Below are 21758 nucleotides of genomic sequence, written 5' to 3' on the forward strand. Positions count from 1 at the left end.
GTCCAGGGTCCTTCTTCCCAATTAAGGCAGATCAGCTCCAGCATCGATGGAAAGTCTGATTCACGGCCTCATCGCAGCCAATTCAGAGAAAGGAGTTTTTAGAGAGACTAATATAAGTGGAGTACACAGAAGTTCCTAACTTTAACAATTTCTCTTACTGGCAATACGTAATGATGTATTTTAAGTTATTGCAATCCACGTCATCTTTAAATATCCACAAGATTTGGAAAAACATAGACAAATTTTTTAATCCAGTGGCCAGGTTGACCTAAAAGACAAGATTAAAGTGAGCGGAGAGAAAGCACATGACTTAAGGAACCCAAGAGAATCCGTCTAGGACAGCGGGTACGGGTCGGCTCCGAGGAGGGAAGAGCCACGCAAGGGGCCTGCGGGAGCCCCGGGGAAGGACAGTGCACAGCCGCAGCCCGCGCCGGCCAAAGGCACAGTCAGAGGCAGGGAAAAGAGCTCTGTGAGAGCCGCACACAAGTCACGGATGTGCGCCGGGCCCATGGGCACGTGCCCAAAGACAGATGATCTGCACGGCCTCATTTCAAGGGTGCAGAGTTTTACGTTTCCACGAGGGCTCCACGAGGGGCTCACCACTCAGGGTCCACAGAGTCAGGAGCCCTCTGAAAATGTAGGCTAACGCATGTACTGTGGGGAGAAAATACACGACCAGACCCTCCTAAGCCTGTAAGTGTTCAGTGATAGACAAACACAGGCAGACGTGGCTTGTTGAGCTGTATTTTCCCACAGAGACCAAACAAACAGCTTCAGACAGCTGTTTCCAAGGTGTGGTTCGAGGACCCTACAGATCCTCTGCAGCCCTTTCAAAACGTCTCCCAGGGGAACGCTGCATTTTTAGCTGGGGTAATATTTGCACTGATGATGCAAAGTTGATGGTCTGAATTTTGCTGAAGAACCTCCAGGATAAAGCAATACTTATTAATTTCAGTAGATCCCAAGTCTCTATGCTTCTGGTTTTTATATCCTATGCGACAGAGAAGTATGCAGGAAGCACTTCTGTATACCAAGCAGGTGTCTCCAGCACAAACACTTTTCCAGGGCACATGGGTTTTATGTGTAAGAGTGACTGACGTGCAAACTCCAGCTATCCTGCTGTGGCATCTGGCAACTCATGTCTGGAAAATAACAAAACAAGACCGCCATTACAAGGAAAGCACCTAATTTACTGCCAGTGCAAAACTTATGCACAGTCAAATGTTCGAATTTTGGCGACCCCCTCCCCGCGCGCCCCCCCCCCCCCCACCTATGCGCAGACAGCTTCTGACAGCTTTCAGGCTCATCTGAGGAGGGGGAGGCTGCAGAAACGAGAGGGACTCTTGGACATAATGAGAGGCAGGACGTCAGCATCTGGAAGATCGAAGTAACTCAGCACAAACCCAAACTCACATCACCAACGCACACGGCTGCAGAACTGAACGCGAGGGAAGACGCAGTCACAAGGCTAGACAGACCAGGGGGCTCCAAGGAGCAGCGGCCCTCCGGCCCCCCACCCCTGGCCAAGGGGAGCTCCACGGGACTGCTGACCTTCAGCACGCAGACAGCCGTCTGTGCAGTGTGGGTGTCGTTTCAAAGAACATCTCCAAAATTAAGTCAAAATGATTCCAGTACTCTTCCCTCTTCCAACTACACATTTTCTTTGCTTACTTTAACCAACTTTTTATTTCAGAAAATGTAGTTGTTTTAGCAAAACCATGTTATACAGTGGGTTTATTATCCGTGCTTTTAAGTACAATTAGTAAACAAATGTTTTATTAACAGACATACCTATTATACATACAGACAAGAGTTTTTCGGACATCTCTGTGTTTACAACATAAAGGGTTTCTGAGCCCCACAGCATGAGGACAGATCCCAGGAACAAAAGGAGCGTGGCGATGCCACCACCCAGGCCCCGCCTCCGTCACACAGCCTGCCAGGGCCCGGGAACACTGTCCCCTGGATGAGACGAGAGAAAAGGTGTACGCATACAAAATCTGAGTGTTTAAAAGAAACGCTGGCTTCCAGACTCCTTGGGGTGGCTCCAGATGGCCTTGTTCCACAGGCACCACGGAGGTGTGCCTGACCCCACCCGCTAGACCTTTCCGCACCGGCGCTCCTGCAGAGACAGGAAATGCAGCCACCTCTGACTGAGGTGTGTGGAGACCAGACAGCGTGCCCTGCGGGCTACAGGTCAGGCACACAAGGAGCCAGCCTAGGGGCCTCTGGCTGAGGCACGTCTCTGACTTCGTCTTTTTTGCTCAGCAAGAAAGAGACACCATTTTAAATTTTACAGCGTCCTTTCGTGAGCCCGACCCCAGTAACATCCTCTGAATGTCAAGATGAAAATGATCCAGAATCCTGTAACGCAGGTGTCTCCGAATTTACAGACGAGGAAACGAAGGTCTACGTGGGGGCGGCGAGGAGGAGTGAGCTGACTGGGTCCAAGTCGCCCCAGGCTGGTTACCAGCACCAGGCCAGCCCTCCTTCCAGTGATGTGCACTCTGCCGGCCAGACAGGAAGGCAAGGAGGCCTGAGCGGCAATCCTGGTGCTGAGTCAGGATACAGAGCCTACTCCCAAAACCGACCAGAAAGGACCACAAGGCATTCTGTGTGGTGACCAAGTGAATACAGTTAAATTGTTTACGGAGAATCTGGTGACATCTTGAAACAGGTAAAACCCCCAGTGAACCCCAAGTGTTCTAAACCGGGGTGGAGAATCGCGAGTCTAGTCTCCGGGAGAGAAGCTAAGTGCCGTGGACGTGGGCACACTGCAGGAGAGACTCAAGTGAGCTTCCTAAGGGGTCCCGGCCAGGGCCTTGCACGTCTGTGGACCAGGAGGTGCCCCGCAGGGGCTCCAGGGAGGCCACAGTCTGGGGCTGCCCTCCCTGGGAGGGTCTCCTGAGGTGGACACCTCTTCAGGCTGCTGGGCAGACACCTGAGCGGAGAAATGCAGGAGGGGCAGGAGAAACTCGGCCCCTGCTCACCGCAAATCCCACTCCTGCCCCAGTCCCTGTCCACCTTCAAGCCCCCCCCAAGCAACAACCTCAAGTTACGTTTGGTCTGTTTTAAATTAACGACAATCTGGAGCACATAGGTCTGGCAAACTGTGAGGGGCCCGAGCGCGGGCTCTCTGGACGCGGGGACACTCCGGGTGGGGGGTGCGAGGCAGGCTGGAGGCACAAAGCAGAGACCCCGCGGCGTCACCCATCGGCTGTGGAGAGCGCACCGACTGGGTCACCCAGACGAGCTGGACGGTGGGTAACCGCAGCGATGCTTTTCCGGTAACGCGCGCAGCGATGCTTGGAGCTCCACGGTGTGAGAGGTAAAACGCTTGCTGCGAAGCCCTCACTGCCAGGAAGACTCCCCCTGCCCTGGGCCCGACATGCGCACTCTCTCTGCTCTCGACAGACTGTCGAATACCCAACACGTGCCAACCCACACCAGGCACAGGGACGCTTTCAAACAATCGCCGCCTGGCCCTGTCACTTGCCAGTCTCAGGGTGACCCTACGAGAACTCAGAACCGGTCTGTCCCAACCAACTGGCCTCACGTCCTGGACCGGTCTGTGCTGCCCGGGGGGAGACGCCTTCATAGAAGCCAAAATCCCCCAGGTTTACAGGTAAACTGAACAACATTTCAGTTCCAGTTCAACATCTGTGGAACTTAACAAACGTTCAGCCAGGATTAGGCAGCTGATAGTGGCTTAAAAAGTACTTCTCCATCAAAACGACCTGGTTTGTTCAACTTATTCTCTGTCCTTATCACTGACATGGATTAATCTTTTTTTTCTTGATGATTTGAGATTGTAAAAGTTCTCCAGCTCTTGCTCAATAAAATTTTGCAGATCCAAAAGAAAAAAGAAAAACAAGTACTTCCCCAAACAACAGTGTCAAGCACCCAGGCACAGAGGCCGACAGCCTGCAGGGAGGGTGGAGAGTGTGTGCTGCAGGGCGCAGAGAGGGGCAGAGAGGCACAGAGAGGCGCAGAGAGGGGCAGAGAGGCGCAGAGAGGCGCAGGGACGCAGCACCAGGAGCCAGACCCATGACAGGACCAGAAGCGAGGAGCAGCAGGCCTGGCCTCACTGGGGGGCAGCATGGCTCGCTGGGAACAGTCATCCGAGGAAGAGAGTCCTCCAGAAAGTCAGTCGTCGGCACAGACCTATGGGCCGGCGGTGCCCCAGCCTTGGGAACACAGACGCCCCAGGCACCTGTGAGCCTGCACAGCACAGGCCCCAGGAAGGGAGCCAAAGGGAGAACACCTGGTCCTGTGTGAGGCTCCTCGGATGTCACGGGACACGGGGCACACCATCGCACGCAGTCCCTCTAAGGCCCTTCAGGAACGAAGCATCAGGTTAAAGGGTCAGAGGCAAACAGCAGGCCACGCTCTGTCCTGAGGCCGATGCAGCCCTGCCCCCGAGAGGACCCCCGAGCGGGAGGCGCTCCGAGCATCCCCAAGTCCACACCCCCCCAGCACGGGGTTTCAGGAGCACCGAGGCCGGAGGCTGTGCTCCCCGGTCCCGACCCCACAGGGCTGTTCTGACAGCCCAGGTGGAGACAGTGCCACGTCAGGGCACTGCTGGGCCCTGGCTGGCACTCCCTTCTCTGGAGCAGGCAACGTGCGCTCCTTGGCAGGACCACCGGAAATGCGGCGTGTCGTTTTAAAAGAACTGAACGTCAGACTTGCGGAAAGCAGCATCTAATGGTTTCTCCTCTCCAGGAGGCACCTGGGTCATGGTCAAGGGCAGGAGCTTCCCTGCGCACCGCCTGCCACAGCCCGGTGACACCTGGGCAAAGCGGGAGAGAAAACCTAAGAAAATTTCTCTCCTTTAGCATTTCCTCACAGTCGTTGTCTTTTTTAAGATTTTACTTTCAGTCATCTCTACGCCCAATGTGGGGCTCGAACTCACAACCCCCAGATGAAGAGCTGCACACTCATCCAACTGAGCCAGCCAGGCGCCCTGTCCCCACAGTTATTTCTAAATGAATCCCAGAGCAGCTCTTCCCCCAGAATCTGTGCCCTCAAATAATTTTCAGCAGCTTATAATAGATGCCCTACTTAGGTAATAAAGAGAAAATACACTGTAGTGCACATTTGCAAAACAGCAGTGACTTCCCTGCCACACCTCCTGGGGACAGAGCTGATTACGTTCAAGGCAAGGTGTGTGCCTGCGGCTCCTTATCAGGAAACGCGCCACTGGGTATCCAAAGTGTCCTCGGGACCCACCCAGACACCCCAGGCACTTGGGGCGCTATGCCCTCCTGTGCCCCCCCAGCCCTCCCCCAGACTGGATGAATCATGGTGAATCTCAACTGGTCTCCAGCAAAACTTCAACCAGACAATCACCAAGGTCCTGAATCCAGTTATGCACTTTGTTTTCTGTTTCTTAATTACAAACACACAGCAAGGGGTTAGTGCAATGAGTCACAAGTCCACTTACTCTGGACTAGCACATATAGGACAGCCTCCAGGAAGACCCATTTTACACCCACACTATGACCACAGCACTGTCTCCAGGCCTCACACAAAGGCAGGGGCACACGCTTATTAACAAGGGACAGGACCACCTCCCTGGCACTCCCCGCAGTGGGGAAAAGGAACCCAGTTACGAACCACCCAGAGTGCTCTTGAACTTACAGGCAATCCTGGAGGAGAAACAGAAGTTCACAGCCCCCAGAAGGACGTGAGCTGTGGATAAAGGACACTGTGGTGAGGGAGACAGACGCACCCCTGCTGCTCAGGACCTCGGGGGACAGAAAGGGCAAGGACAGCGCACAGTGGGACGGCAGACTTGGAGCAGGCAACATGCAGCAAGCACCCGCACAGAACGATCAGGAGAAAGACTTCCTTCAACAAGACGGGCCTAAGTGTCTCCCCCGAGCTCACCAAGCACAACCGAGGACACCACACAAAGCCGTGCACCCCACCAGGCTGTGCCCCACTGGGGTGTGCCGGTTCCAAAACAAAGATGCTCCGGGAGGCAGCAGCAGACAGCACAGAGAGGAGCGGTGAGGGGCGCGGAGAGAGCAGACGGGGAGAGGATGGGCAGGGAGAAACTCAGAGAGCCCAGCAGGACTGACCACTGCCACGTGCCTCTCCCGCTGGCCCGGCCCCCCTCCCTGCCCCTGGGCCACTGACAGCACAGAAAGAGCAGAGAAATTCACGGCTTTGTTCACAGGCTAACATTCCATCTTCATTTAACTTATTTAAAAAAAAAAAAAAAAAAAAAAAGCCAGACTGGTCGGTCATGGACGAGGATCTCATGAACAGTGTGGGGGAGACCATGGTTGTCCCCCAGCAGCTACAGACACACACGCTGGTGCTACTCCCCCTCAAGTCGATCCCGGACACCAACAGCAAGGACTCCCAGACAAACGTGCATGCGTGCGACCACGGCCCCAGCTGGCAGGGCTCTGAGGGTGTGGTTCCGGTTCAAAAGTATTGGGTGCACGCAGTCAGCAAACCAACACTGGGTGAGCTGCCGGCCAGGAAACCTCACACTGGCATCGGCCACCGCAGGCCTGTATGAGGTTCTCCGTGGACGAGGCCACGGCCCTCAGGACGCGGCTGCACTGTGTAAATGCCAGGGGCAAGCCTTCCAGGTCTACTTGTCTCAGGCTGCCAGGTGAATGGAGACAAGGGGAAAAGGCATGCAAAGCGCCACCCACGCTGGTAAGTGGCCTGACCAGGCAGAAAAGGCCAGACCCAGCAGACAGGTCCCTGGACAACAGAGAAGGAAAAGGATGACAGGCAGGAGGCCCTTAGAAATGGGCCTCACCCTGGACCCAGGTTTCACTGATTCTGCTCCCGGGCCTTGTTCTGGACCTGGCCCGTTTTCAGTGCATCACTTCCACCCAGGACCAAAGGCTTGAGAGCATCAGGTGCTGGGGATGAGACTTCACCCTCCACCCCCCCACGCACAGACCTTAAATACGAGAAAACGTGCCCGTGGCACAACCATGGGACAAATTTAAAAGAGGGTTCCCAGGAAAGCCAGCCGCTGCAGAAAATCCATACGGCCTACTCCCTTCCCGGACACGCCAACACCTTGACCCTTCCCACCAGCTTACTCCTATCTTCCCTAAAGTCAAACGCTAACACAACTATCTCTTGCGTTCGTGTAGGGACCCGAGACTCGAACGCTCACTCTGCCACCAATCAGCTACGGCACCTTGAAAACCCTACTGTTCAACATCTTTGAGGCCTAGAATCTTAGGGAAAAAGTGTGGAGGGGCACCTGGGTGGTTCAGTCGGTTGAGAGTCTGACTTCAGCTCAGGTCACAGTCTCACGGCTCGTGGGTTCGAGCCCCACATCAGGCTCTGTGCTGACAGATAAATAAATTCAAAAAAAAATTTTTTTTAATGTGGAAAATGCTACCTATTTTCTCGGGAAAACCCAAGAAAAGTAGGGGGGAAAGAGGATGTAAAGTGAGGTAAGTGGGAGATGCGAGTCAGCAGGTGCTCTGGAGTGAGATTCCTCTACAGGTGGGGGATACAGAAGCCCAACCCTGGCCTCTGGTGAGGTGGTTCCCGGGGAAGACTGAACAGAAACCCCAAAGAACAGCAGACCTGGGTGAAGGGCGCCAGAGAGCCAGCCCACAGAACAGGGCCAGGCAACAGGGGACTCAGAGGAAAGAGCTTCAAACACAAAGGGATTTTTTTAGTGTGAGCCGACACACCTGATCATAGCTGTTCCTACAAAAACCAGTCAAAATAGAGTTTCTCTAGCTACACCGCCCCAGGCTCACCTACAAACCTCTGTCTGCCCCAGACACGTCTGTGGCCACGGAACTCAGGCCCAAAGACTGGCTCTGTGATCCCAGGCTGAAGACCAGCCAGCGGGCTGCAGCGCCCCATTCACAAGTGTGCTCGGGGGCCCACTGTGTCTCCGTCCCTTCCCCACGAGCTGTGGCCGGTATTCCCGCGGGTCCCCTGTAAGTCGCTCTGCCCACGAAAGTGCAAAAGCACATTAGAAAACGGGCGCCGACGGTGTCGGGGGAGGTGAGCCAGACTGCAAACTTTTTAAAAGAACGAAAATCGGTCTTTATGTGAATGGAAGTTTTAATTATAACACTGAAGTTTAAAACACGGTGTTTCCAGGCCAGGATACCCTAGAGCTCCACAGGGTTTCTTCAATCAAATGTGGTCACACCTCAATGGGCGTCTCCATCTCCTTAGTACTTCTCAACGCTTCGTGCTGCTCTGCTACAGGGCCGAGGTCAGCACAAAACAGGCCCCGGACCGGTCACCTGAGCACCACCTGACACTCCTGTGGGATCACCTGCCTCCAAGGCAGCATCTTGTCAGCCACTAGGATGCAGTGTTTAACTCTGGTTCCCACTAACAAAAAATGAACCAGAACAAACTGTAAAGAGGCTGACTGCATCCAGGAGATGAAGAAAATGGACAGAGGAGAAGACTCAGGAGAGGCAGCAGCGGGAGCGACTCAGCCAGGCCCACAGAGCAGGTGCAGGACGCCTGCCCAGCTGGGGCGGACACCAGGCGAGCGTATCCCGCCCCGCCCCCACCAGCCCCCAGAGGCCCGGAGCTGCAGGATAACGCTGTCTTCACCCACCGCCCCCCAAAATTACCCTTCTGCCTTTCCGCCCTCCAAAAATACCCAGGGTTCACACCGATGCTGCTCCCTTCTGGTGTTCAGAGATGGACAAGGGACCCAGGGTTTATTTTTTCCAAGAAACAAAACCATCCGTTAACAAAAGGTAACAAAGTCAAAAGCTTTAAAAGGAAAGTGTCATTTCATTTCCAAAGAACCTTTCCTCGTTTCCCTTACTTCTTTCCCTCTTTCCCTATTCTTGCCCAAGCAGAATGTCCTCCAAGCCCCACAGGAGCTTCCACCCAGGCCCAAGGCGGGGAAATCCAAGCTTAGACTGAAGGGGGAGGGGACACAGAGCTACGAAAGAGAACACGGAGCAGTCAGTGTCAAGGAAGAAAATGCATGCGTACGCACAGTGCACCTGTGTTTGGAAGCAGAGCCTTCCACGCCGGGTCACACGGCGAGGCGAGCAGAGCCCTGGCAGCCGCCCACTGCCAAAGTCAACATGCTCTGCCCGCCCGGCCTCCACACTCGGCTGCCTTCGAGCCAGGTGCCCAGGAGGGGGACCTGCCTGGCCCAAGGCTCAGGACTCCGTGCTGGCACCGCCCCGCCGCCGTGGCTGTGCACAGGTCCAGGGCCATGCGGCCCAGCCCCTGCCCTCCCCCGCCCCCGGCACTTGCTGGTACAATCACAGGCCCAGGGGCAGGGCCACTCTTCTGTTCTGCTTTCTTCTCAAACCTGCTACCCTGGCCAGCGCTTCACTCCCTCCATCTTTGGCATCCCTCTTTGGGTATTTGTGGGGACGCCTGAGTGGCATCGAAGAGAGGACACAGCCTCAGCTGAACCGAACGACGTCCAGCTCAGAACGGCGCACCTCTCACCCCCACCACCGCCCGTCAGGTGACAGAAGGCTCTCCCCAATTCCTTCTCCCAACAGGCAATGCAGATGACCATCAAGACAGTGTTCTAGAATGGAGAACAGACTAAGTTCTCAGGCCCAGCGGGCAGGCAGCTCCCCACGTAACCCTCTCACTCCTCCACCTTCCTCCTGCCTTCTTCTTCTTCTCACCAAGACCCAGGGGGCCGTGCATGGAACGTCCTGCAGCAGACCTCTCTAAGCTGCACACAGCCGGCACCCTGCGTTACAGGACGCCCTCGTGTTCCACAAGGCAAAGCAAGAAGGGAAGACAAGTGCTGTTCTACAGGAAAAATGCAGCTCACTTTTAACAGGACTTCTGGAGCACCTACTCCAAGGGGGATATAAGCGTACGTCTTCACCCTCAAATACAACACACAGAGAAAATCTAAAGAGATTTAAAATTTGATGGTATTAAAAAATAAACACAGACTCCACAAGAATCCTCACAGTTAAGAATGGAAGGAAAACATATATGAACAACAAATGAGTTACCACAAACTGCCCAGAAACCTTTCCCAGAGCCCAAACAGGTGTCTCTACATGCCTGCCTTCCAACGGTGTGCTTGGGCTCACAGAACCCAGAAGTCCATTCCAGCTAGAAACACCCAGAGGGAAAGGCCCAGAAAGGCAGAACTCCCAGCTGGGGCGCAGGCTTGGGCATGGGCTCAGACCTTCCCCTTCGGCTCGGACCTGCTTACTTTCCACACCCTCTCCTTGCCCTAGGCACATGAACTCTCCCAGCTTTCCAAGTACCTTGGAATGAGAGAACCAAAGTTCTACCCGCTGGCAAGCACTGTCATGTGGGGACGGCAAAAGCTTCTGGGGAAAAGTGCATGAACACACTGTTAATTTTTATATTAACCAAAAAACATGCGTTTAATGAATTCTAATTCTAATGACATCTAATTTACGTAGTTGAAGGGAGCCTAGTCAAAGAGTATTCTCCAGAACTAAATACACAATAAAAATTTATCACGCTAAGAAATTCAGGAAATTATACTGGCACAATTAATTAGCTAAACATATCTAATAACCAAGCAAAGGGTGCTTTGTTATCTATTTTTAAACCCTAGCAAAACCTCTTTGTTAAAAACTCAAATGAATTAGCATCAGGACCTACAAGTTCCTTACAACCTGCAAATCCAACGCAGCACTGCTCACGGTCCGTGGCGGCAAGTAGAGCTCACGGGCAACCGCTTGTGCTGTGACCATGAACTGCAGCTAACAGCCAAGGCGCATCGGGCTGGCGGTCAGGTCAGGAAGAACTTCCACTCCTACCACACAAACTCACGAGAGCTTCTCTGTGTTTCAATACCGGATGGCATCGTATTCTGGGTCCGGAGGGCGCCCTCCAAGCTTGCTGCTCGGGTGGGGTCCCTGGTGTCGCCAGTGCACGGACAGCCGGCAGAGGGGCACCCGGTTCTACCATCCGCAAGACTTCTGGTCCCTGTGCTTGGAGGACACAGGCCAAGTGCAGCCATGCACACCTCTCCACAGTGATTACCACCTACGCGGACACCCAGCTCAGCATCACATCCAGGGAACCTGAAACTATGCCTTGCAAGTTCAGTGTTTCGGCAAGTCACAAAGCGACCATTTTTTCCTATTTACAGGTGTTCAAACTAAAAGAATAAACCATTAAAATCTACACCTCTGTTCATGTAAACACTACCTGTGGGGCACCTGGGTGGCTCAGTGAACGCACTGAGCGTCAGACTTCGGCTCAGGTCGTGGTCTCGTGGTTCGTGAGTTCGAGCCCCATGCTGGGCTTGCTGCTATCAGCCCAGAGCCCACTTTGGATCCTCTGTCCCCCTCTCTCTCCCCCTCCCCCACTTGTGCTTTTCCAAAAATAAATAAATATTAAAAAAAAAAAAACACTAGTTTTATTATTATAACATGCTACTTTCAGAAATTATTTTGTTTTTGGAAACATAATTCTGAACTCCTGTTTCTCAACAAGCATGAGTGTAACACTTACGCTGCCAGGGGTCAGGGCCGGGAGACAAGTTTGACTCACGTGCACTCTCCTACCCTCCCCTACCCCTGGTGAAGTGGGAGCCGCTATGAGCCCTGCTCTGGAGAGGCAGGGACCCTCTACCAAAAAAAGATGTTAACAAAGCAAGAATCACACCAGCTGTCAGCTGAAACTAGCTTTATGCTAAAGAAAGGTTTAAAAACTTATCTGATTATTTTAAAGCTTACATTTTCATAGAGTTTTATTCCCATTTACAGGGCCACTTAATCTCAGAAGAAATCTTTAAGATGGGTGTCACCATTACCGCTTCACAGGGGAGGAGCCCAAGGACTGAACGCAGAAAGCCAAGTCACAGAGCACAGGCTGTCTCAGACCCTGTAGCGGAGTCATGCTTGAAACAATTCAGGGCGGGAGCAGCCCAGAACCATCCAAACTGGGCGCCTAAACGATGCTCGGACAGAGACGAGAGCACGGGATTAAGTACTCTGGGATTTAGCAAGCCCACCTCTTCTCCTACCTGACCTAAATGGCTCATATGCGACCTTAGGGGGTCAAAATGAAAATTAATTACTGATGTGAATCACCGTGAAAAACTACTAGAGAGCCTATAATCATTCTGTTTTTCAGATTCTGCCTTTTGATTCCAGGAATGGTCATGGAGGGCAGACCTCAGCAAGCGGCACACACTGCTGTGGGCCTGGCCCTGCTGCCACAGCGGGGCCACTCCCCAAGAGGGGGCCCGGCCTCCCTGCAGCCACAACACGCCTCACATTAACAGGAACCTTTATCTTTATTCAATCCAAACACTAGTCTTTTCTTTAAACAGTCTTTTGTTAAAAGATTATCACAGTCAATATTACCTGAGTATTTATGGTTCATGGAAGTAATAAATGGCATGAGACACCCTGGGTTATTCTTGTGATATGGCCAAAAAAGTCAATCCTGCCTATGTTGAAAACCTTCTAAATCTTAACACATCTATTAACTCCACACCACTGGGCCAGCCCAAGAATTTGCCGGCAAAGAGTTGCTAGTAACTTGTTTTCTTTTAATCAGGAAATACATTATTTTGAATCACCAAAGACTTACTAAAACCCTAATTTAAGTGGTGTTTCCTTTTTCCTCCTTATAAATTAAGACCAATATTACAGTTTTCAAACAAACACAGAGCTCAGCCTCCCGGTGTGAGTGGGTTCGGTTCACCCTCTGCCTCACCTTTTCCTTCTCTCCTGGACCTAGTCTCTCCGTGGCTGCCCCACTGCCTATGACGCCCCCCCTCCCACACACACACATCCCACCCCCCCCCAGGGAAACTACCCTGGGGAACCCCCCGCAGGGTGTTACAAAGCACCCCACCACCCGACCTGATCAGCGACGCCTCCACTGGCCACACTGGCTTCTTTCTAAGCATTAACCATCCTGCAGATTAAGGGAGGACAATTCGAGGCCTATTCTCAGGGACATCCAAGATTCCCGTGCCGTCAAACCTTATCACCATTTCCAAGGAAATACTTTGGTCAAGTCAAAGGGACAGGCCAGGAAGCTTCCACGAGGCCTGATTCAGTGATGGCTGAGATAAAGGACACTCCACACCAAAGACACAGAGGGAAAGGTCTCTTTCATGTCTGCTAGGAACAACAATGCAAAATGGGTTAACACATCTTTGGATGGTCCACTTTAAGACACTAATGCCTGGCGTAGGGATGAGACACTAAAATCGACCGAGAGTTTTCTTTTCAATTGTTAGCGATCTACACTCCAGAGGAAATAAATGCCTTCCAACGCAACAATCTCCCCAAGGTGGGGAGGGGACTCTGTCCTGGAGCAACAGACGCTGCACCGGACCTGAACTTGGTGTCTTCAGGGGTAAAGTTGCCCCTCCTCTCAAAAACCTTGCCAGTGGTTCCCAGAAGGAAGCAGCAAGTAAGCAGGGAAACCTGGCCAAAGATCCCACTCCTTACCCACCAACCAGAAGAGCTGGCCTCAAACTTCTAGGGATACCGCCAGTAGCTGCCCAAACACACAGGACACCAGACCTGAGCACAGCCAGGCCCCCACTGCTTCCCCCAGAGGTGGGAACAATCCTCAGACTCAAAAAGCTCTTCTTCACGCCAGGTGTTCATGCAATGTGTACAGAGCACAAAACAAAGTAGTCGGTACAGGGTCCCGACGGTCTCCAGACCCCTTGAGCACAGAGCACTTTAGATAAAGAGGTTGAGCAGGGGCCCCTGGGTGGCCCAGTCCGGTGAGCGTCACTCTTGATTTTTGGCTTCGGTCATGACCCCGGGGTCGTGGGATCGAGCCCCATGTCAGGCTCCAAGCTCAGTGTGGAGCCTGCCTGAGATTCTCTCCCTCTTTCCCTCCCACCCTCCTCCCTTTTCCCCTGCTCAGGCTCTCTATCAGTCAATCAATCAATCAATCAATTAATCAATCAATGAAAATAAAGAGGCTGAACAGAAATAAACCCCCTTCGCGGGCCAGTCTACCAGCCTGGGCTCCACAGAACCGTGTCACTGGGATACCAGAGTGCCAGTTATCAGCCCACAGTTCACCACCACTTCTCGGAGACACCCTCATCTGAGTGAGGTCCAGAACAAGCCCCACAACACCCGGCCAGCACTATCAAGCCCTAGAAGGCCCACGTGGAAGTCCAGCATGATTTTCATGCCCCTTCTTACAAAGCAAAGAAAATAACAAACTGATGAATAGCAGTGCAATAAAATATTTACCGATTCCATAGCTGAAAGCTGACGCTGATGAAGACTGTATCTGAAATCCAAGGGGGCGCGTCCCCGATCGGCGCTGTGTGTTCTGAAACGAGAGAGCAACATCAGCTTATACGTCTCTACCTCAGGTCTCTGTCTCATCTCAGTCTCTCCATGAAGGGCAACCCGTACTTCCCTGCCGGCTTCCTTCATGTCACAGAACTAAGCACAAGAGGGTTTGAAACGTGTGTCTGGCTGGTGTGGGCCACAAAGGGAGAACGGGCCCAGGAAAGATGCTCGCGCTTGATGATTTGCGTCAGGACACCATCCAAATGGGAACCTCTGTTCTCAGTAATGCTTCCTGGAAAGCAGTGCCCGGAGAGGCAGGTTCAGGAAAGAACCCTCAGTGGCTTACGGGTCTCCTTGGAGATGGGGCTTCAGGACTGGGACCTCGAAGGGACCATTCAGAGACTTTTCTCTTTACGTGGAATTTGACGGAAATCTCGCAATTACTAAGGCTTTGTCAAAGTTCTGCATTTTGCATCTTCTAGGGACATCCTGTTGCGGTAAGAAAACGCAAATTCTCCCTCTGGCTCACAGAGCCCCGATGACTGGCCTCCCACAGCACCTGCTGCCCCCCACCCCGTGTTCAGCCTCCACCTGGAGGCCTGAACCTTAACAAATAAATCAAGTGGCCGCTGTGGCCTTGTCAGTAAGAAAAGGAGAGATTACGGCACAGTATCACGAAGAAACCTGGCTGAATAAAACTGTATCATCTCCTAGGAGGGCTCTGAGACCTTCAAGAATAAACCAAGACAGTAACAAGAAAAAACACCACTAACTCACAACCCTTTTTCCACAACCCCATCAGAACATCACACTCTCTTCTGTCTCCAAACACATCAAAAGTATGGAGTCACTACGGGACTCACACTGGTGGACAAGAGGCAGGAGAAGGCTCTGTCTCAGACACGGCATTCACATGAAGCAGGATCCCAAGTTCCACCCTCAGGGTGCTAAAGATCTCTGTGGTGTCTTGGCCAGTGCTTACAGCTGGGTGTGTGTTTGCAAACACGGAGCAAGGGTTTTCTGTCCCTGTATTCCTGCACAGGGTTTCTCGAAGCTAGCACGAACCTCAAGCACTGATAAACACAAGCAAGGAAAAGCAAATTCCAGTACACCACACAGCTTGGTTTCAATGAAAAGCAACAAGTATGTGATTAAGCTTTTCAATTTTCTTATAAAGACAGTTACGGGGGTATCTGGGTGGCTCAGTAAGTTGAGCATCCGACTTCAGCTCGGATCATGACCTCACAGTTCCTGAGTTCAAGCCCCATGTCGGGCTCTGTGATGACAGCTCAGAGCCTGGAGCCTGCTTCGGATTCTGTGTGTGTGTCTCTCTGATCCTCCCCTGCTTATGCTCGCACGCTCGCTCTCTCTCTCTCTCTCTCTCTCTCTCTCAAAAATAAAATAAACGTTAAAAAAAAAGTTACAGAACAACACAGAATGCATGATGAATGCCTACACCAGGAATACAGCAAATAACAACATCTACCAGTACAGTGTTGAAGAAAACTGAGGTAGTCTTAATCCAAGGTTTCTCAAACTCAGCAGCAGTGGCATTCAAGGCTAGGTCACCCTCTGCGTCCTGGGCACTGGAGGAAGGTGCTGACTAGCAGTCCTGACCTGGAGCCCACCAGATGCCAGCAGCACCCCCCAGGCTGTGACCACCAGAACGTCTGGGGACACTGTCACAAACCCCCCTGAAGGGCAGAGAACCAGGGCTGTACATCCACCTGCGATTTGACAAAAAAGGAAACCAAATCAGGTTTAGTTGTCTATGGTCATGCAGGGAATTCAAAGCAAGTTGCAAAGAGCACCCAGGTCTCCTAAATTCTGGCCTAAAAGTCTTATCAGTCTAAGGGAAAATACTTTAGGAATTAACCCAATTATGTCTGGAAGACAATGCAAATTAAGAGCCTCCAAAACATTTATGCCTTTTGACAGAGAAACCCCATTTCTGAGGAGTGCACATGGAAGAAACATTCTGATACGGAAACAGCTTCATGTAGCATACATGTTCACATCAAAACCCCTGCGGCCACGACAATCAGGCTCCGTTGTCAAACAGAACTGCACCGGACCACACGGTTATTGTAGGCTTACAGCTACAGGGGTTCACAGGGCACGTCCGTCCCCCCATGTCGTCCCCCCCCCCCGCCGAGAAGTAAAGAGATCAGTGAGGACAGAGCACAGGCGAAGACCTCGTAAACGTGAAAAGCCAGTGTCCGACACAGCTGGTGGGCGACTGGGAGGGGCTGAGGAAGCATTCCACAGACGGGGCAGGGGCCCACCCCTGTCTGAGGGCAAGGCCGTCACGACGCACAGCCTCGTGGAGAACCCACCTAAAGCAACAGGGAGATGTTCCCGCCGACGGGACTGGCAGGATGCACAAGGCAAGAATCACAAGTGCCAAAGTCTGATGTGTGCAGTCTGTGTGAGAAAAATGACACAGATTCTTTACTTTTTATTCATTTATTATGAGAGAGAGCGTGAGTGAGGGAGGGGCGGTGAGAGAGACAGAGACAGACTCCCAAGCAGGCTCCACGCCGCTCAGTGCGCAGCCCGGCTCAGGGCTGGATACCCAGGACTGTGAGGCCGTGACGTGAGCTGAAATCAAGAGTCAGACTCTAAATCGGCTGAGCCGCCCGGGTGCCCTGAAAATTAGTTTTTAAAATAAACAGATGCACAGCCATAAAGAAAATCAAAAAAGGGAAACTCTGTAGACCAAAAACTGGGTAATTCCAGAAAATCAGGAGAATCAAAGCATGAAATCAAAGCAGAGAAAGTGACTGGGAACGCACTGTGAGAACGGGGGGCGTGGCGGGGGAGGGCACAATCACAGGAAGTGTACAAGACCACACTGTACAAAACCAGCTGGCTTGGGGAACCTGGGTGGCTCAGTCGGTTGAATGTCCGACTTCGGCTCAGGTCACGATCTCGCGGTCTGTGAGCTCGAGCCCTGCGTCGGGCGCTATGCTGACAGCTCAGAGCCTGGAGCCTGCTTCTGATTCTGTGTCTCCCTCTCTCTCTGCCCCTCCCCTGCTCGCTTGCTCTCTCTCTCTCTCTCTCTCTCTCTGTCAAAAATAAATAAACACTAAAAAAATTTTTTTAAAAAAACAAAAACAAAACCAGCCGGCTCTTCCCAGGCAGGACCAACCCAGACTCCACCAACCACCACCCCGCGCTGCCTTTCAAGAGGTTCCCCAGCACCCCGACTCCCTGCTCACCCTCAATATGGTACGTCACCACGAGGAACGGTCTTTCAGACATCACACACACACACACACACACACACACATCTTGAAACCCTGATTAATGAGGACACAAAAACAACTTTTCTGAGGGTCTAAGTCAGGAAATAGTACCAGTTATCTCCAGCTCTTAGCCAACTCATCGAATTCCAAATCAGCATCATGCTCTAAGGGCAAAACTCAAAAGAAACACGAATATGCCGGTATCTGCCCATCTCTGGAGTGCACTGCTGACCTCACCATTTTATGACAGGGTCACGGGCAATGGAAACATGAAGATAACAGAAAAGGGGGCGGTGACTGTTCCACCTCATTGGTGTGAAGAGGCTCCAGCAAAATGATGGCTCATTTACTTGCAATCTCCCACAACGCTTACCCGCTCTACTCCTAGAAAGCGAACAACCTGAGGACAGACCACGGGACACCGTGTACCAGCCTATCTTCCGTTACACAGGAACTCAGAGTCAGGAACAGCTCCCCTCGTTCTAGGCAAGTGCTCTCTACTCCCGCCCCTGGAGCCCATGGAAGACAGACCTTAACAGAAGCCACATACCAAGCACATCAGGGACACAGACAGGAAGCACGAACCCACCCTCCACCAGGCACAGCAAAAGCCTGAACTGAACGGGGCCGTCCAGCTAGAAGATTCGCCTTGAAAAAGGAACATAAAACCCAAAGAATACACACACACACACACACACACACACACACACACACACACACACAAAAGCACAACGCAGCAAAGCTACTGGATACAAGATCAGTGTCCACAAATCTGCTGCGTTTCTATACTCTGGCAAGAACAAAATCTGAAAGGGAAATGAAGAAAACACGGTTTACAACAGCATCAGAAAAAATACTTAGGGACAAATTTACCCAAAGAGGTCAAAGACTTGCACACTGAAAACTCTGCCTTAAGAAACCAAAGACGACCTATGTGCGTGGACTCCCGTGTTCGTGGACTGCAGGAACTAAGACATCGGCAGAGTCGCGTGCAGCTATAAAATGCTTTCCTCCGGGGGTGCGGGGGGAGCTCAGTCAGTCAAGCCTCGTGGTTTCGGCTCAGGTCACGATCTCACAGTTCGTGGGTTTGAGCCCCTGTATCGATCGGGCTCTGTGCTGACAGACAGCAAGGAGCCTGCTTGGGATTTTCTCTCTCCCTCTCTCTCTACCCCTCCCACACTCACTCTCTCAAAAATAAATACATATTTTTTAAAAACGTTTTCCTTTAAACATCCTATCTAGTGCAACTTACAGAACTACAAAAGTTTTCCAGGTTTTTCTTTTCCTAAAAGGGTGATTTTTTTTTAAATACCAGAGAGAAACTCCTCAGACTATCAACCTCTAAAACAAGGGGATTAAGATTTGAGAATCCCTAAACCTCTTTAGTCCTAAAAATTTAAGATCCTTCAATATACAACATAACATTGTTTCCTTTAGAAACACACCCCCAGGAGCACCTGGGTGGCTCAGTCAAAGCGTCCGACTTCAGCTCAGGTCATGATCTCGCAGTCCGTAGGTTCGAGCCCCACACTGGGCTCTGTGCTGACAGCTCAGAGTCTGGAGCCTGCTTCAGATTCTGTGTCTCCCTCTCTCTGCTCCTCCCCTGCTCTCACTATGTCTGTCTCCATCTGTCTCTCTCTCTCTCTCAAAAATAAACTTTAAAAAACAAAACAAAACAAAACACTCCCAAAGGGGGTCAGTGGAGTAAAAGACTCTTGATCTCAGGGTTATGAGTTTGAGCCCCAAGTTGGGTGTAGAGATTACTTAACAATAAAATCTTTAGAAAGAAAAATACGCTATTTTCCTTCAATGTATTCTTTTCATGGAGAACATGAACCCACTGCAATACTTTGTACGGCGGCTGGACTCCTAGGACGCACGGCACAACACAACCTAAGGGGTGGGGAGGGAGCTGGGGGAGGCGCAGGGCTGCGAGGACCCACCTGGCGCCCCACGGAGCTGAGACAAGCGGAAGCAGGCGTGCTCAGCTCCGATGCTCCATGTTTCGCCGACTGTACTGTGTCGTGTAATGAGGACAGAGCTCAGGAAGCATGTGTGGAAGGAGCAACCTGTGATCAGGCGCTCTGCACTGCAGCCCCAACCCCAGCCCCGTGGGGTGAGTCCACGGTCCTGAGGTCCAGCCCATGGAATGAGAGGAACACTGCCAGAACCAATTAAACTGCTTTCTTAAGAAAAACAAAGGGGAGTTTATTCTTTACACGGTATCTTTTCCAATTTACTTTTAAGTTTATTATGAAAGAGAGAGACAAGACAGCATGAGTGGGGGAGGGGCAGGAAGAAAAGAGAGAGAGAGAATCCCGAGTGGGGGCTTGAACTCATGAATCTTGAGATCAGGACCTGGGCGGAAACCAAGAGTCGGATGCTCAACTGACTGAGCCACCCAGGCGCCTCTCTTTTCCACGTCCATCTGGAAATCTTTTTTACTTTTTAATTTTTTTTAAGTTTATTTATTTATTTGGTGGGGCGGGGGGGGGGGGGGCACTCCAAGTAGGCTCCATGCCTTCAGTGCAGAGCCTGATGCAGACTCACAAACTGTGAGATCATGACCTGAGCAGAGATCGAGTCCGACGCCTAACCGACCGAGCCCCCCAGGGGCCCCACCCACAAATCTTAATGTTAGTTTGTGCTGGCCGGACCCCTCCCCTTCCACTTCCTGTCCCCTCACGAAGGCAGCCGCACACCTGCCAGGAGAATGAGAAGTGGCGGGCCAGCCGGTCGTCCAAGCCCAAGCCCCATCCGAGGCTTCTGGCAAACAAAGCCTCCCCGGCCAGCAGAGTCCGCCTCCAACTCTGTCCTCCCATTAACACAATGGCCGAACCCAGGAACTCCCACTCGGGTCTGCTTCTTGGCTAGGAATCATTTAGAGAATTCTGGAGTAGCCAAGGTGAAGTGCAAAAGACAAGTGAAAGCAAGCTGGCCCGAGTGCCTGCGACCTGACACCCAGGTGCACTTACGTCCCTTCTGTATGAGGTCTGACACGCAGGATGGCGGCCCCAGCGTGTCCCCACCACTAACCTGTGCCGCGTCCTCCCAACACTTCACTTACCCCGTGACAACCCTACCGGAACAGGACCGTTCCATTTCTCTGATGAGAAACCAGGTTCTAAAAGGCTGACTCATTTGCCTCAAAATCAGGATCAAACTCAGGCAATCACACACACCACCCGCCCCCCCCCCCCCCCATGTACACAAGGCTCCTGGAGAGCATTTCAAGTCCACGACCGAGACAAAGCCCTCCCGCGCCTCCAACGTGACACAATACTGGCACTGACAAGGAGGGAGCTCAGGCCGCGAGCATCCAGGGCAGGCCCGCTTCTCCCTCCCTCTGCACCAGGAGTGGAGCTGCCGCCCTCTGCGCCCAACCGCCCCCACCCCCTTCTCGAACCACTCGGGTTTCTCTCCCCAACTCTATTAACACTTTGTTTCACAAGCCAGACTTCCTCCTGCACTTGCTCCTTAAATGTGGCTCCCGCCTCTCTCTGGACGATCTTATCTGCCTCTGTGGCTTTAATAACCACGCTGTCAAATCCCTTCCGCTTCTCCAACTCAGAGCTCCCCAGTGAACCCTCCGAGTCCAGCCACGTCACAGCCACAGCCACCGGCACACTGCAGTGCACACGTGGGCCCCCAAGGCGGCTGTGACTGCTGTGTTTCCTGACCCAGGTCCGGGTACCAGTGTCTAGATACTCATCCAAATTAGAAACCTGTTGTCCCCTTCTCTCTGGTGCTCAAAAGCCACCTGACAAGTTCTGTCAATTCCAGCATCTCAGCACACTCCTCCCCGCTGGCCTCGCTCTAACTCAGTGGATGTCCAGATTTCTTCACTTATGCTATCAAGACAGCATCTTTACCTCTACTCCGACCAACTCACCCCACACTGAGAACTGAACTTGGCAGGTCTGAATCACCTCTCTCATGCCTATGGGAGTCACTGCACTAACAAGTATAGTATGTTAGTGTTCAAATTTCAAATCCAGAGTGGGAAACATTTTACATCACGACACACACAGACACACACACACGGGGCTGAGTCAGTTAGGCGTCCGACTTGATTTCGGCTCAGGTCATGATCTCACAGTTCATGGGCCTGAGCACCACATCCAGCTCTGTGCTCACAGCTATGGAGCCTGCTTGGGATTCTCTGTCTCCCTCTTCCCCACCCCCCCCACCACCACCCCCACTCTTTATCTTTCTGTCTCAAAATACATAAACATTAAAAAAAGAAGAAGATGACGACACACGTACACACAAAGACACAACTGCA

The 21758-nt window shown here is 52.2% G+C and overlaps 1 protein-coding gene across 22 annotated transcripts in view; it reads right to left on the minus strand.

Annotated features, from left to right (window-relative positions):
- Window positions 1-21758, minus strand: part of ANKRD11 (ankyrin repeat domain 11) — a 178631-nt gene that overhangs the window by 95022 nt on the left and 61851 nt on the right. For 17 of the 22 annotated variants that reach the window (XM_045046562.1, XM_045046563.1, XM_045046561.1 and 14 more), the window contains one exon: window positions 14181-14262. The exons of 1 other annotated variant lie outside the window; for it this stretch is intronic. The gene's annotated coding sequence lies outside the window, so the exon portion shown is untranslated. Of the gene's footprint in view, window positions 1-1031; window positions 1143-14180; window positions 14263-14571; window positions 15375-16561; window positions 16585-21758 lie in introns of those variants that run through there. 4 more of the 22 variants (XM_045046558.1, XM_045046553.1, XM_045046548.1 and 1 more) reach the window with 4 other exon arrangements.

This window comes from Felis catus, chromosome E2 (assembly GCF_018350175.1).
Source record: "Felis catus isolate Fca126 chromosome E2, F.catus_Fca126_mat1.0, whole genome shotgun sequence".
Taxonomy (NCBI): domain Eukaryota; kingdom Metazoa; phylum Chordata; class Mammalia; order Carnivora; family Felidae; genus Felis; species Felis catus.